The sequence below is a fragment of the Marmota marmota genome, unplaced genomic scaffold, assembly GCF_001458135.2.
Source record: "Marmota marmota marmota unplaced genomic scaffold, marMar, whole genome shotgun sequence".
Lineage (NCBI taxonomy): Eukaryota > Metazoa > Chordata > Mammalia > Rodentia > Sciuridae > Marmota > Marmota marmota.
The window spans coordinates 52,092,698-52,110,132 of record NW_025999977.1 but is presented as its reverse complement, the minus strand read 5'-3'; the positions used below and the strand labels follow the sequence as shown (position 1 = coordinate 52,110,132).

General features: G+C 46.2%; 1 long non-coding RNA gene across 5 annotated transcripts; it reads left to right on the top strand.

Annotated features, from left to right (window-relative positions):
- Window positions 1-242: 242 nt before the first annotated feature.
- Window positions 243-17,099, top strand: LOC125617257. 5 transcript variants are annotated; one of them, XR_007348196.1, is made up of 3 exons: window positions 243-428; window positions 13,315-13,613; window positions 14,587-17,099. It is a non-coding gene; the product is annotated as an uncharacterized LOC125617257 (long non-coding RNA). The 5 variants fall into 5 exon arrangements; XR_007348195.1 differs by lacking the exon at window positions 243-428 and having other exon boundaries at window positions 13,239-13,613; window positions 14,587-14,748; window positions 14,908-17,099; XR_007348197.1 differs by lacking the exon at window positions 243-428 and having other exon boundaries at window positions 13,240-13,613; window positions 14,587-14,748; window positions 15,718-17,099.
- Window positions 17,100-17,435: the final 336 nt, after the last annotated feature.

Here is a 17,435-nt window from a genome sequence, read left to right as displayed (position 1 = left end):
GACCTTGAAGTCACTGTTTGTCTTCTTAGGATGAGGTGATGGGATGCCTCAGAAGAGCCCAGGAGAAGCCCGGAAGTTTCCTAAGAGTGATTTGTGCTGTGGCCTGGATGCTGGATCCAGTTGAATGGTTCCTCTGTCTTTGTCCTCAGTGCTTCCCCTCTGTTCCAGGCTGCAGGCCCAACTCCTTTTGCATAATTGCTCCGGTTATGTAATCATTCCCCTCTCTGAGAGACCGCAGAGGTCATTCACTATGGCATGATGTCAGGACAAGAGCAGCCTGTGCTAATCAGACCACAGCCAGGAACAGGACTGGCTGCTCCTTCTGCTTGACCTGGGGCACCTGGCTTCTTGTCCCAGCTCAGGAGGCAGCTCTGAGGATGTTAGAAGCATGCAGAAATAAACTTGTCCTGTAACATCCAGGGAAGAAGGTGAGTGGCCCTCTGGGTCTCCCAGGCCAACAAGGAAGTGAGGGAATGGGGAGCCTCTGTGGCTCTCAGAGTCACTGAGGGTCATCACTATGGTATTGGGCGCTGGGGTGAGAGGGGAAGTGGGGTTCATGGCACTCACTGCCTGTGCCAAGCCCATCCATGTTAGTGAGAATATGCCAGAAGTTCATAGGTGCTGAGGAGAGACCAGTGTAAAGCCTTCATTTCTTCCACAAGGGAGGGGAAAGGAAATAGCTAAGGTCACTCGGAATGTGTGGCAGAGTTCAATCCAGTCTCATTTGACCAGAGTCAAATATGCCCCAATATCAGGGCTAAAGACTTTTAAATAGCTGATAAGATTAGGCTTTCTATTCCTTTCTACCATCAATAGACTTGGTGAACAGCAGGCAGGCAATACCTAGACACAGTTTCAAAGGCGTAGCCAAATAAGATTTTTAAAAGTTGAGAACATCCAGGGCCCATATACCATTCAAAGTCTGCATGTGCCCTCTGTGTACCTGCCCCCCCCCCATTCCAGGCTACCCCTAGCTTCCTACAGTCCCCTGCTTGTTCCAAGGCACCCTAGATTCCTGACTCCTACCCTTACCTACACTCCTAAACTGGCTTCTCTGATTTAATAACAGTCTTATTTCTGGAACCTGTACCTCAACTTCTACCAACTCTGACCCATTAGCTCTAATTTCTGGACTGTACAGAACTCAGAAGTCCCGGCGGGGGGGGTGGTGCTATTCCTGGACTTTCCCTCTGAGGAGAGTCAGCAACCATGTTGGGGACTGGGTTAAATTGAAGTCATTTACAAAGCTCTTTTCTCATTCAAAGAGTCACAAATGAGAGAATAGTAGCCAGGAAGTTCATATTCTAGCCTCCTTTTAGTTTGGCTGTGACTCTTGCTCTAAATTTCCTTCACATCTTAAAGACGGCAGCAGAACTTGAGTTCTGGCTTCAGTGTGATGTGAGTTTGTAAACTGGAGGAGATCAGACAGGTAAGAGGGGTTTTTCTGAATCCATCATGAAAAACATCACTCCAGCTAAGCAAATGCTATTAAACTCGAGGAACGCATGATTCTCTTAATGTCACAAACTATAAGTTAATTTACTGGAAAAAAATTATCCTAGTCCACTAAGAGCTATTTCTCTTGTGAATTTTCTTCCTCTAAGTGGAGCATCTCAGACTGTTAGAGTCTGTAAACAAGTCAGGATGGCGCCTGGCAAGTGTAATGTATAAATACCTCTGTAGTCCTACAATAAACGGCTTCCACTCCTGCTGTATCAATATACACAAGTTGTTCGTCACCCCCCTGATTATTTTGCTGCAGCTGGACTGCAGCATCAGACAAGAACATTCTGGAGAACTTCTGAAGGAGTTGGATTCTTCTTCCAGAAGTTGGGTGAAGCGGGACTTTGTCCTGCTCTCACTAGATGCCCCCTTCAGCAAGCCTCGGATTGCCCTGGCTTTTCCTCCTCGTCCCTGCGTTTTCCATATCTCAAAGGAAGAGACAGCACTGTGTCCGAGCCCACCCTAGCTTCTTAATGCTCCATCCCAGCCATCCATTCCTGTTCTTTTAATGTCTTTTGCTCAAATGATTCCTCTTGAATCCCACTCCTTCGTTGCAAAAACTCCATACAATCTCTCCAACAGGAGAAGGATCAATTTCTCCTTTGCTTCTTCGCAAACACCCAAAAAACACAAGTTTTGTTCTCCTAAAAGAGGAACCTCAGCCCCTGCATCCTATCCAGCTCCTAGCATCTCCGACTAGACCCCAGAGGACCCTGTGGCCATGGCCCAGTCTCCAGACCCATTCCAGCCCACCCTGTCCTTCTCCACACCACAGCCAGAGAAGAGTGGCACTTGCTCGGTCACCCCCGGCGTAGCAGACCATGTTTCCCAGCTGTCTTGAAGAAGCCCAGAGCCCACTGGCTGATGCTGGGAGTACTTGGCCTGTGGTTTTGCCGATTCACCCACCCCTCCCTCCCTTCACTGCAGAGGAGGATGCTGAGGAACTCAGCCTTCCTCCCGGGATTTACACAAGCACAGGTGCCCTTATCCCACCCTCCAATAGCCTCTCTACCCACAGCATCCTCAGAAGAGCTGGGGAGACCCTGGACAGCCCCAGAGGTCTGACTCCTCCACTCTGACGCCCACAGCCAAAATGCCGAACCATGGCTGGAGGATCCTGTCTGTGCTTAAAATTCTTTCTCATTTTTTACGTAATGTTTACTCCCTCTCAATCTTTCTCTTTAATATTACTTTTACTAGTAAGAATGACGATAAAAATTATAACTAATATTGTATTGTACTTTTTTATAATATCCAAACTGTGTGTTTTCAAAATTAAGCTTTTCATTTAAAATTAAGTTAAAAGAAATAATAACAGATATCTCATGTGCCTCTACCTAGTTTCCTGCCATGGTAACTTCTAGAAAAACAATATAATATCCTAACCAGAGTATTGATCGACAATAAAGAACGTTTTCTTCATCTCAAGATTTCCCATTTGTCCCTTTGTGGCCCCACCCACATCCGCCCTTAATCCCTGGCACACTAATCTGTTCTCCATATCTAAAATATGGTCATTTCAGCAACTTAATGTGAATAAAGAGAGGAATCATAAAATATTTCGATAATGCAGTGTATAACTTGGGATCATTTTTTCAAATTTTTTGTTTTCATTGTTAGTATATGTAAATACAATTTTTGTGTTGCTCTTATATTCTGTGACATTGCTGAAATCACTAATTCATTTCAGAAGGTTCTTAAAATTATTTTTTACCTATTTATTTCCTTTAAGATGCCTTGGGATTTCTAAATAGAAAACTATGTCATCTGCAAAAGCAGAGAAACTTTTTCTCTTCCAATTTGTTGGCCTTTTCTTATTTTTCCTTTTGTCTTATTGCAGTGACTATAAATTCTAGTACCTGAATACTTCCACCATTCATATTCAAGTACTAGAATTTATAGCCACTGATCTTAAGGAATAAGCATTCTGCTTTTCATAAGTGTTATGTTTTGGCTTCATAGAACAACCTTAGAGTCTGCCGGAGATTCAGTTTTCAGATTATCAAATCTAGAAGACCGGATTTGATCCATCAGTGATTTATAAAGTAGAGTGAGTGGAAAGTATTCTTGAGTTCATGTTTTTGGATGTTTGTTTGTTATTCTAGTGGTATTTTGCACAACAATAGTATAAAAGGGGTAATACCGTTTCCAAAATCTTCCAGTACTACTAAAATAGAACACTGAATTTCCTTTCTGGCTCCGAGGTCCCTCATTCTCTGATGGCTTGTGGCCCTAGATCATGATGGTGGTGCTTCAGTTGTGTGATCTCTGTGAGATGCTTTTTCTGTGAGATGCTTTCATTTAATTATACCTATCACCTAAGTGTGGCAGGTGGTATGGCTTTATTTTCTACGTAGAGACTTTGAAACCTAGACAGAACAGGGACTTGCTCAAAGCCAATGGAAAGCAAAGAGAAATGCCTCTCTGCCTGTGGGATGCCTGTGAGACCAGGAGCAAGTGCACTTGCAGAGGGACTTGGGGTGCCTACTCCCGTGCACATCAGTTGACCCACATATGTTGGCTAAGCACGTACTTTGGGTGTAGAAATACAAAGACATGTGCAGCTTAAGGGGAAAGGAAATAATAATTTCCTTCCCTGAGATCCCTGAAAACAGAACTGTTTCTGGTCCATCCCCCTGAGACAGTTCCTTAATCTCAGTGCACCTCAAAATTGTCATCTGTAAAGTGGGAAAGAAATATTTACCTCAAGGTTTATTAAAAGGCATCACATTTATATAAAAGACTAATAGACAACCACACCTGTAGTAAAAGCCCAATGAGAGGTATCTCTCATTCATTCAATTACTGTAAAAAAGTTCCATCATTATCTATCTTCGTAAAACAGGGTAGTTTATTGGGAAAATGGTAGTAATTACAAGAAGATGTATATTTGGTTTTATTTAAGCAACTTGTTCTGGTTTTACTCAGAAACGCCTCTAATGGGAGTTCTCAGCTCACAGCCAAGTTCTTGTCCTTTACCACCTGGATTTCTCTAAATAACTCCTGTTCGAGGAATCTCAGGAAAGAGCCAGGGACAGGTGGATGAGGAACATTGTGCACTTCTCAGGCCAACTCTGGTTTGAACCATTTAATTGAAAGTATCTTCTTTTAACCAGGAGTCTTACCAGTTGTCAACTTAACAACAAAACATCTACATGAAGAGTCCTGAGTTGGCATTTGCAGAGGAGCTGGAGGTAAAGTCAGATCTCTGCACGTGGTTGTCTGCTGGGCTTCAGTTGACCTGATTCTTCGGAGCTTTGGTTTATGATCTGTGTCTGGATCATAGACCATTGCTGCAAAGAGGAGATTTTAGACACAATGAAAAATGGAGGAGAGAAAATTCAGAGAAGATCTCTAAGCAAGATGAAATTGTCTGATTAGAATATTCCATGGCCACATCAACTCTACAGATCCCAAAGCAGCAGATGTTTAAGGGAAATCAGCAGACAGTGCATTTGGAGCTCTGAGTGAGCCCGGGCAGTGATTTTTCTTGCAGAGGTCATGGCTCCTACCTATACAAGAGGAGGATGCACCGGGCAATCCCTGCAATTGTCTCAACAAGGATGCTCCTCTGAACTTTGAGCTGACATGTCATCTTCATTTTTTTTCTCTCTGAGCACACGTGGCCAGGCACCAGCTCTGAGCACTGAGCGCAGGCACGTGTGGTTCCCAGAAACCTCCATGAATTCTCATGTTCTCGGATTGAAAGGAAGAAAATGAGAACTGAATTCCCTTGTCGTTAAAATTCCCTCCTAGACTACTGCGTTCCTGTGGAATTGAACAAATTATCTAAGAATCAGTGTCTGCGCTTAATTGGACGACGGTGGAAACCGCAAAGTCTGACAAGAGAGGGAGATGAAATAGAAATATCTCCAGGCATTGAAAAGTTTGACAGGCACAAGAGCTTGTGATTTGAAAGACACTTAATGCTGAACATGAGTCAGCATCAGACAGGCTAAAAAGTTAAATAATTAAGCTTACATAATAGCTATCTGCTTGAATATCTAGATTTGGATTTAATTAACATTTCTAACCTCTCTTTGTCAGTAACTATATTATTCCATTTAAAAGTGGAGAACTTTCACATTTTTTTAAAGACATTTATTTTATAGCATGTCTATGAATTTGTTTCCAGGTTGAGCAAAGCAGCTCTGATCTTCCAACTCTTCCATTGCTCCCCCCAGAAAAATCTAGAATTCGTTTTTCTAAAATAGAGAGGAAATGGAGGCTCCCAAGTCATATTTCTATAGATAAAATTGGAATGCCAACGACAGCGTGCATCTAATTCACTTGAGCATCTACTGAGTGGCTGGCCCTTTTCCAGGCAGTGGGGGTTGTTGGGAGTTGTAGGGATTACCCAGCTGAGTGGTCACCAGGAGCAGCTCCCAGGCAAGGAGAAAGGCAGATCATTCAGTGAAGACCCTTCAGGGACAAGAAAGTATAAGATCTACCAAGGAGGATGGAGTGACTCCTTGGGCAGGGGAGCGGGGGTCTAGCAGAACATCTGGTGGGGGAGGGAGCAAGGGAGGAAGAAGCCTTGGGTTAGGCCCCGAGGACCAAGTAGAATGCTCCCCAGTTGATTACCAACCATGCCTTCGTATATAATTATAATTTACAACCTCCTCAGGAAGGGTGGTGTGTACAAAAAATATTCAGAGGGCAAATAAGACAAAATCCTAGACTGTAGAATAAGATCAAAATCTTCCATGCTGCTGATGGAGTGGGGGAAGGGAGCAGGCGCTCTGGCCTTTCCCTGGACCTGGAGGGGTGGACAGAATGTAAAGGGAGGACAGGGGGCCTGGAGGAAGGTGCTCCATGTTTAGCTTTGCTTGTGCAGAGAGCAAGGGATGACAGAATCTGCAGCCTGAGGCTGGGAGGCCTTGGCTGCTAGGCTAGGTTTTATGTGTTGAATTTTGACAAAGCTCTATCAGTCATATACCATATACATGGGTCTTCCCCAATTGAAAAATATATACATTTCTTTTTTTCTTTTTCTTTCTTTTTAAAATCCTACCCCAAAGAGCCAACAAGATGACCTTCAAATCTGGTGCTCTCTGCTCAGAAGACAGGCATGTTCATTTCCTCCTGTTTTCCATAAGAAGTGACCACACACTTTCCTGGCCTCTGGCTAGTCTTGGCCTCTGGCTAGTCCTGGTCTGGCCCTGCCATTCTCTCTCTCTCTCTCTCTCTCTCTCTCGCTCTCTCTCTCTCTCTCTGGTTTGATGTGTCCCTGTGTAACAGTGCTTCACTGGATGCTTTGACTATACCCTTGTGGCTTTGAAACTTACATGTTTGTTTCTTTTTCCCAAACTTCTCCTCTCTGATCTTCTTTTCCCTAACCTTCTCTTTCTTGATCTGTCCTCCCTAATCTCATTTTCTCTGAATGACCTCTTTAAAAACTTCCTGTTCCTGCTGATGGGCAGAATCACAGCTGTTGGGACAGGAGGCTCCTGTGTTTCTCCTTTGCTAGCAAAGCAATAAACCTTTTTCTCAAAACTGTGCCCTCATTATTGGACTGGCATAGTGCACAAGGACCAAGCTTTCAGCAACACATGTGGTGTTACCCTTGTCCTTAACCTCAGTTGCTCCTTAAAAGGCTCCATTTAGGACTGGGGTTGTGGCTCAAGTGGTAGAGTGCTCACCTTGCACATGAGAGGCACTGGGTTTGATCCTCAGCACCACATACAAATAAAATAAAGATATTGTATTCACCAAAAATAAAAATTAAAAAAGCTCCATTTAGAGTCAAACCTTTTCAGTGGGACCTCGGTCCCAACTGGGTATCAGTAGTAAATCCTTCAACAGGTGGACCAAACGTGGAGAAATACCACAAAAGGAAAACTTTCTAAAATTTGTTTTTTTCTGGTTAAAATAAAGCATCCACATAGTCAACTTTGTTGAATTAGCTTTTACTTTGCAGTTTAGTTTTTGTTTTAAATTCAGATGAGAACACAATGATGTTTATAAGGCACAAGGTCTTCAAAAATCTTCCACTTACCTGGCTGGACCCTATCTTCCCACTCCTGGTTTTCTCTGTCTTGGCGTAGGACCTATGCTGGCCCGACACAGACAGAAATCTCAGTGGGGCCAGAGGAGTTACAGGTCTCCTTGGGAAAGTTTGATCATGGAGGGTATTGTAAACCCAAGCAAGGGCAGGAGGGTAGGGTTGGATGGGGTCCAGGTGAGGCAGGTGCTCCAGGCCATAGAATGAAAGATATGGCCTGTCCTGTGCATCAGGATTTCCCCAGGAGGGAATCCATTCCCTCCTTGATCTCCCCACCTCAGCCATTCTGTCCTGGCTGCGAGTCACCAGTCCATCTTCTGCTATTCTGTGCACTTTCTGAGAGGAGTCCCCTTTGGATTGGGCTTCAACTTGTCCAGCAGTTACCACCTAACAAGGAAGACAGAGGAGAGGAGATAGTTACCATATCCCGGTAATGTAACTGTCATCGTGCTGGGTACTTTGCACAAATAATAACATTTGATTCTCATAACAAATAGTCAGTAGTGATGTCGATTGTCTCTTATTTTAGAGGAGCAATCTAAGCCTCAAAAAGTTTTGAGAAATCTCCTCAAAGAACTAGTAAGTGATAGAAGTGGACCTCACAGGCCAGCTTGTGCTGGAACCCACACTGACCCCAGGGCCGGCTCTGGAAGGAGCCTGCTGAGACCAAGCAGCCCAATCACACTCAGTCTCTCCTGGGAGATCACAGTCTAGTGTGACAGGCAATGACAGGTACCCTGACCTGTAGCAGTGCACCAGGAAAATTCGCTTCAGGATTCCTCTCAGGCATCCCATGGCCCAGAAAGCCTTCCACCAACATTCCTATCAGAATTGCTTTCTACTCTAGCAGAAAGTTCAAATGAGTGTGTGTGTGTGTGTGTGTTTTGCCAAGGGTGGGGGGTAATACAAACACTATCCTTTAGGTACTATAATTACTTGCCTGTTTCTCTTGCTTTCTAACTGAGTCCGGGATTCTTGGATGGAGACAGTGAATTACGTGCACTGAGGGGGGATAATTAATCACTGTGTCCCCAGTACAAAGTACAGTGTGCCCATGTAATTAGCAAAATAAATATGGAAGGTAGAGAAATTAACTGATCTATTACATTTGTGGACAACAGAGGGTCCTCTACTGTATATGGACCACATATAGTAACGACTTAATGTACTGGTAGAAAATGGCATTAAATATAGCATTGATGTAACAATGTCCCCTTCACTGTGTTTTTATTCTAGGACTAGTCATTGAGTGCTATCTTCATAGGTGTCAGGAGTAAAGTTGCGAATACAAGGAGAGTCTCGTCCACCCAGGGTTTAGTGACTTTATAAGGATGTATTGCACATTCCGTCCCAATGGAAATGCCACTTATGGGGTCACGGGCTATATTTCTTAACTAGCTTTGCTGGCACATCAAGGGTGCACTGAGAAGTCTCGCCAATGGGCATGCGGCACATGGCTCCGAGGCTGTGCTCAATCAGTGACTGAGCAGGACAAGGGGAGGAGGGATTTCCCTATTGTTCCAGAGACATCCCGCCAACAGGACTCTTCTTGGTATATATCCGTGTCCAAAACCTTTAGCCAAAGAGTACGGAGTGACAAATTTCATGTGCTACAACCAGCTCCTGCAGAGTGAACGACACCCCCTGACACCCCCTCACTGCTTCCCTGAGGATTTTCCTGGCACGTGGGCTGCAGAATAACACAATTTTGCAGCTTTTCCAGATTTTCCATCCCAGCAAGCATGAGCGCTAGTGAGAAAGATAGAAAATTATGCTCTTTTTAAAGGAAAAATGAGAGCTTTTGTTTTCCTTTGTCCTCAGGAACACAAGCTAGGTGTGCGCTGTCAGTCTGGAAACTCTGCGTCCTGCACTCTGGCTCCTGGCTGTGACTGAGGGGCAGGCCTCTGCCGGGCTGTTCACAGAAAAGCTGTCCTTGTGACTCCCCTGGGTCACAGGAAGGACAGGATTGAAGTCCAAGGGAATCTGTAAGTCCAGTTGCAAGTGGAGTCTGATGTGACAGATCTTGACAGGAAGGACTCTGTCCTGTGCAGAGGTGGCATCTCCAGGGGAATCCAGACCACCTAGAAGGGACGACATGACCTTCTCTTCTGAATGAACCCTGAGCTCCCTGCAATAGGAAATCCTTGGTCCAGAGAATGTTGACCTAATAGCAAGGCAACCTGTCTTCTCCAGAAAGTAATCATTAGTGATAACAAAGCCCAAGGGGACCACCTCCCCCCGTCCTAATTCCGAGGCCGTGGAGAAGACAGCGGGTGCCCGGCAGCTTTGGCTCTCTGTTGGGTACTGGAGCTGCTGTCCTGGAAACCGAGTGTGAACCGTTCCACACCTTCCTCAGGACTCCCTCAGTCACAGAGGTCTCTCCAGAGGCCAACTCCACTCGATTTTTGAAATGGAAAGGCAGTCAGGGACCTAGAAACAGTGACAGAGTTTGGATAAGAGGTGTCTTCCAAAAGCTCCCGGTTAATCAGGGCCGTTTGGAGCTGAAATCCTTGGATTGTGAGAGCTGTGACCTAGTCAGTCCATCCTAGTTTGAATGGACTGACTGGGTGGAGACTGTGGGCAGGCGTGACTGCAGGAGGTGGGTCACTGCAGCCGGGCATGTAGATGTGCGTCTGCCCTCTGGACCTTTCCCTTAGCTCTCTCTGCTTTAGGAGCCCCTTGTTCTGAGCAACTTTTCTCTGCCACACCTTTCTGCCATGTTGCTCCACTTTGTCTTGGGCCCAGGGCAATGGAGTCCTCCTACCATGGACTGAACCTCTGGAACTATGAACCCAAATCAACTTTCCCTTGTCTAAATTGTTCTTGTCTGGTACTGTGGTTATGGTGTCGGAAAGCTGACCGACACAGAGGGTGAAGGGTGTGGGGGGAAAGAGCTGCCTTGTCACTGCTGATGTCATACCCTCACCTTCTCACCCCTGAGGTGTGGACGATGACAATCTTGCATCCAGTAAAGATGGATGAAAGTGCTAGCTATTGTGGGAGAAGATGTGTCCCCAGAGAAGCATCCGAGGAGTTCCCAGAGAGAAGGGGGACTCGAACCAGAAGTAGCAGGGGTCTTGGCGTATGTGACAGAAAAGAATTTTAGCACATGCCAGTCAAGGCACAGACGGAGGTTTATTTAGGAAGGTAGATACACATTCAAAGGAGAGTGTGGGCTGTCTGGAGAGTAAGAGTCCAATATTAATAGAAGGGCAGCCTCAGGGACCAGCCTGGAGGCCGAGATGCACCATTTCATGAGAGTCTTCCCTGCTCTTGCCTGTTTCCCTCATTTTACAGGGCACGGGCCTCGAGCCTGTTGTTCGAGATTCTCAACTATGTTTCTGTGTCTCAATGGCTCATGGGCTTTTCCTTTAACACTCCTGTCTCTCTGTCTTTATCCTAAATCTTTATCTCTTTAGCTATTATAAATAACAGCCAACAAGAGCTACTACTAGAATTCCATCTCTCTTCCATTAGAGGGTGTCAACTCTCTGCCTCCTCCTTGCCAAAGGTGGGGTGATTCTGAGAGTGACCTTCCCCAAGAGGCCTGTCAAGAGGGTGTTGGATCCTATAATCAAGGCATGTTTCTTTTGAGGTTTAAATCTTAAAATGTGATTAAGAAGAGCTCATGTTAGTCTCAGAATGATTCACTTTATGCTTTGAATATAGCCCTTGTTGCTCTGCCACTGCGACCTATTCTTAAAACCAACGTGTTTCTTTCTCTTCCTGTCTCCCTGCTCCTCCCTAATCTCTCCCTTCCCTAATCCTAGGAAAACAGGATCACCTTTCTTCCTCCTCCCAGGCAGAGTTATCTGTCCTTGAACACACACCCACCAGGAGAACAAAGTAATTCAGACTTTGGGGGTGGCACCAGAAGATCTCAGAAATGACTATCTCCTAAATTAACACGCGAATAACAACCCTAGACAGGACCTGTGGGATGTAGCTTTCGAGTTATCTCTTTAAAAGTCCCCTGTTCCCCATCATGGGCAGAATCACAGATTCTGGGATAGGAGTCCCCTGTGTTTCTCCTTTACTAGCAAAGCAATAAAACTCAAAACCGTGACTTGTCACTGGAGTGGCATGGGGACAGGGACGGAACCTTTCCTAACACTGGGGCCAGTTCGGCAGCCTCAGTTTGGTTCCTCACCTTGGTGAGCTGCTGCACTCCGGGGGTGTCTGTCTGTCTCTCTGCTCTGCTCACAGCTCAACCCTAGGGCTTGCTATGTACCATGAATGCTGGGCCTTCGGGAGCATGTGCTGTGGGAGCCCCCAAACCCAAAGCTTCCCTCCTGGATTCTTGAGCTGACCCCTGAGTCCATTTGAAATAAGACCAGCCTTTCTCCAGGCCCTTCCCATGGTGACAATGTCCTCCACAAAAGTTTATCTTCATATAATTGAAGTTTCTACCCTACCTTCTTCTTTTCAAAAAAATCTGTCAGGAAACCCAAACCCAACCACAGCAGCAACAGAACTGTGAGGGGTAAAGATGTTGACTCAGGTACAGGCCCCGTTCAGTGACCTGGGGGTCTTCTACTGTGTGGGTGACTTGGGTGAGTTAATTTATCTCTCTGAGCCCTGCTTTCCTTATCTACAAATGAGGCAATGTGAGTACCTACCCTTTGCAGAACATTTGAAGACCAGAAAATTGAAGTCAAGTTCTCAAGGGAGTGGCATGTGGCTAACACACTGCCAATTGTTATCACAAGGACAACACCTGCCCGTTCAAGACAAGCCAGAGCTTTGCAGGCTTTTGCAAGTCATGGATGGAGACAGGAGAAGGAAGGAAGGAGGGAGGGAAGGAGGCAAGCGCTAATTACTTATGCTGTGACTTGTAGGTGGGTTGAAAAGGGAGCAATCACTTTAGTCTAAAGGCTCACAACCACTTTGAAGTTCAAGGTCATTAATCCAATTTCAATTGATTACATTTATCAAAACTATCTCTTTTATTTGAGTTACCAATTTATTTTTTATGGATCATATTTTTGGATAAACACCATTTTAAGTGATCCTATCTACTCATGCATATTGTCAGGATGATCACAATGTTATTAATAAAAATTAAAATATGGCCAGGCATGGTGGCAGACCCTTGCAATCATAGCAGCTCATAAGCCTGAGACAGGAGGATCATGAGTTCAAAGTGACCTCAGTAATTTAGTAAGGCTCTAAGCAACTTTAAAAAAAAAACTGCCTCTATAAGAAATTTTAAAAAGAGCTGAGGATGTGGCTTAGGGGTTAAATGCCCCTGGGTTTAATCCCTGGTACCAAAACAACAACAACAACAATAATAATAATAAATTAAAATATTAAACTGAGTCATTCTGGAGACAGACAATACTAACAGATAGAACCACTCATATGGCCAACACTTGTGCCGCTTCTACTACACACCGGACACTCTCCTAAGCACATGATGCTCATGAGCCAATTCACTTGTCACTCTCACCCTGGAAGCCAGTGTTATGATGAGGTCCTTCTGCACAGCAGATGCTGAAGGGCTGGGGAGCTCTGCAGTTTCCTCACGTTACGGAGCTGCAATGTGGGGGATCCAGAATTCATGCTGGTCAAGAATTGATGCACGTGTTGGGATCAAGGCCTTAGTGTCAAGTCCTGCTCTGAACAGCTGAGTCTTGTGGGCAGGCAAGTTACTCTCCTAACCTTCAGTAACCACAGAGTAAAGGAGGTGGCTGTGTGCATCCACATGGCTGCCAAGAGTATGAAAGCCAGCATAGATGAAGACATGCTAACAGGGGAGTTAATGCTGCCCACTGGTTCTTTGTCATTACTGCTTCCATTCCTTCCAGGAAAGGGACACTGTTGCCATTTGAATTCAGAAGCCTGGATACATGTGCCATGAGTTGTTATGAATCATGCCTCATGCACACCCCAAAGTAGCGTGTGCGCTCAGGCTGAAGTTGGAGTGAGGTTGGAGTGAGAACCTCTATTTCTGGGAGGTAGAGATGGTTTTTCTCAGGCCAAAGCCAAATCCCACACTCCAGGAGCTCATTGTATCTGGAAAAGAGCGTGACTGTTGGCCTCAAAGGACACGGGCTTGGAGAGGACATCTGCCCTGGATGAAGGTCTTCTTTCAAGGCGCAAGCAGGTACTGCCTCAGGGTCTCTGCACTCGCTCATCCTCTGTTTCAAATGTTCTCCACTTCTCTCTTTAACCTAGTTAATTCCAATGTCACATTCCATTTCCTTGGGGACGTTTGCCTTGCCTCCTAACTGGGCCAGGTCCCCCTTCTCCATGCTTGTTATCACCCTGTGCTTTGCTAGATCACAAGTTGGCTGAGCTCAGAGACAACAGGGATCTTTTCCAGAATTGTAACCCAGTGTCTACTCTGCCTCCTATACCTTGTATGTAGTAGGTGCTCATTAAATATTTTGAATGGAAGAGAGGACCAATTAGTTCCCTTCCAAAAGCCAGGGCCCTTTGAAGCTTAGTTTGCATAGACTTAACAGGACTTCCCATGTTGATTGAATTATTGTGGTATGAACATGGGTAATTTGAAAGTTCTCTGCACATGGAACAGTAGCATCACAGCCAGGGGATGAAGACCCACAGTTTCTATGAAGTATTTTAGGAGATAAGAAATACATGCAAAGATACAATAGTCATACCCAGTGGATACTGGATTGACCTGGAGCATACAAAACAAGGAGGGAAAAGAGGACTTGCTCAATTTGAGGGCAGAAGAACTTCCAAGCACAGAAGTGTCTCTGGGATTGTTGGAGGCCTCTCTGTGTGAGTCAGTTACAAGTAGATATATTTGGTGCTAAGTGCTGCTTCATATGGGCCACTGGGATGAATTCTAACTTACTGTAAATAGAACGAGGAGAGCTTTGCTGCTACATTATTTATTGCAGTTTACATCTGGCCCTAAGCAGTGATGTTTTTAGGTTCCACAAAGGTATCTGTGTATAGTGTATTGTCATTACATAAAGGAAACTCAGAGAGCTTACCTTATAAAATATAAATTAGCCATTCATCAAACACCAGCAAGCACACAGGGCACTCCAGTGTGGTGGGCAGGAGACTAGAAATAAGTGACTGCATCTTCTCTCAAACACCAGGTCCAGATCAGCCCGAGGATCGGCCCATGTTGTTTTCAACCTCGTAGAATCTGTGAACACCGGTTCTTAACTGAAATTGAAATGCAGAACGGACCTTTGATGAAGCCTCCCTCTGCAACAAGACAATCAGAGAAGACCGTTCACTTGCTGCCTGTGACTTTGGTAGGTTTGGGATTGAGGGCGACAGGAACAGGGACACTCCTGTACCTTCTTTTGTGCATGGAGATATTACCTTTCCTGCGAAGGCAACCTTTGCCCCCGATTTTTTCTTTCTTTTCTTGCTTCTGCTCTTTTGATCCCCTCTTTTTTTTTCACTTTCAGGATGTGCCATCTCCTTGGCAAACATTTTTCAATCCCTGCTCTGAGTGGCACTGCGCTAGTCTCACTGCACCCACAGGCACCCATGGCCCTCCTTCAGCCACCAGGTGTCTGCAGTCAACCTGGGCACCTTGAAGGCAGAGCCTTCTCCTGGAGGCCCTGCCAGGTGCTGCCTGGGACCTTCACTTAGATGCATTTACTCAGCGAATCTTTCCAGAACTCAGGCTGGATCCAGTCCCTCTGCCCCCACCGGCCCTCAACACCTGCACCCTGTGCTCTCATTCTACCCCGGCTGACTGCTCTTGGGAACTTGCACACATCCAGCAATTCCCAGTGAAACCCTCCTTGTAGGCTGAGCTCCAGACTCCCTGTGGGCAAGTCCTAGGTCTGTGTTAGCCATCACTCTCTCCCTGTGGCTAGGTATATGCCTTTGTAGAGTGACTCTCCTGATTACAAATAACCACCAAGCTCCCAGTGGCCTCCGTGGTCTAAGTCCACATCGCATTTACCACATAGCTATGCACGTCCCTTAACAGTGCCCCTCAGAGTGGCTGTCATCTGGGCAGCTGCTCAGGGACCTGTGTCCATCTGTGACTTCATCAGTGTCGCCAGCTTCTGGCCTGAGCTGACCCACAGTCATCAGCTGGCAGCTGGGGAACAGAGAGTGAGGGAAGGACACCTCCCTCTGGAAGGGATACATGTGGTGTTCTCACCCATGGTCCTCAGGCCAGAGTCAGTCACATGATAACCATGTGCAAGGGCAGCTGGTAGGCGGAGGGGGCCTGTTGCTATTCACTGTGATCCCTTCCACAGGTACCTAGGGACAATGAGGACTGTGACAGGCACAGCCCCGGAGGCCTCAGCAACCACCATAACCAGAGCACAGAGAGGGGAAAATAAAATTAGAAACCTAGGGACTGAGGAGGAGACATAAGGAATCTGGGGATGCCCTATAAACGCGTCTAGTGTCTTCAGGACAATAGGCTGAGAGGGAAGCAAACAGCTCATTAGAGACACTTGCTGCGAGCGAGGGCCAAGGTGCTCCCTGCCTACTCTCATCCTAGGGACTGCAAATGACTTGGACCTGGTCATCTCAGCATCCTGCTACCTCCACACAGGAGAAGAAGCAGCCCGGTGAGGGACCCCTGGCAAGGAGTCCCGGATGAAGGGGCTGGAGACCAGCAGCTCCCTGGGGAGCCGGTGCCCTTGGGGCGTTTCCTGGATGCCCTCAGTTGCTTTCTCACTGTGGATTTCATTGTTAATCCGCTGCCTCCAACCTGACATGGGGACAGGTGTGTGGGGGAAACACAGGTGTGCGCCACTTGCAGAGCAGACAGTCCTTCCAAATGTGTGCCTGAGCAACACTGTCCAACTCACATTCCAAAGACAAGTCCTGAAGACAGACACTTCCTGAGGACACAGAAGCCCCCAGGGAACCTGCCACCTGTGTGGCAATGTGACAAGATGCCACGTGCTGGGAACAGAGGGAATGAAGGAAGGGGAATCAGAATGCCCAGGTTTGGGGCCAGGTGTGGGCAGAAAGAGGCGATTTTAACAGAGGTGAGAGGAGGCCTCAGTAACAAGCAGCATGGGCACAAAGGCTCGAAGGACATGAGGTTAGCAGGGTGGGTACTGGGGGGAGAGGGTATCTGAAATGACAGCCTGTGGGAAGTCCCTATGGCTGGAGAGATCCTGATGAGACAACAAAAGGCAGACAGAGGGGAGGTGGCAGGGGAAGCAGCCGCAGGGAGACTGGGGGCTCTGGAGCATCTTCACTTCTGCACTGAGCCAAGGGTGCCACTGTGGGACAGTGCGGTGCAGCCTGGGGACCCAGCCAGGCCTGGAGGGGATCCCTCTGCTGTTTTGAGAGGGGACAGTGAGAGGCCATTGGAGGTTATTGCAGTGCCCGGGCATGAATCCTTCGTTGAAATCACTTCATAATCTGGTGTTCTATGGCACAGTATGGGGGTGACATTTAACAACGACTCACTCTGGATTTCAAAGTTTCCAGAAGAGAGGATTTTGGATGCTCCCAACACAAAGAAATAATGAAACTTTGAGGTGAAGGAAATATTAATTCCCCCAACTAGATCATCACACGTTGTATACATATTGAAATATCACACTGTACCCCATAAATATGTACAGATATTATGTATCAGTTAAAATAAATAAAAAGTAATTAATAATCAAAACATAATGTTCCAAGCATATGCCTGATACTTTACCTGGGTTATTCATATAAAAATTACAGAGTAGATATCAAGAAACCTCATTCCGTTCTTCAACTGAGAAAACTGAATGCAGGGAAACAAACCCACTATTACATATTTAGTTAGTGTTAGAGACAGGTTTCAAAGCCTGACTCGAAAGCATGGGCACCTACTGCATGCAGCACACTGTGAGACTGAGGAGACCCTGCTCTCCAGAGCCAGGCTGGCAGCTGATGGAAAGGGGGTCACCACTCTTGCAGAAGGCAAGAGACAGGGAGAGGGGGCGGCCTTCTCCTCTGCACACCCTGCCGGGCTCCC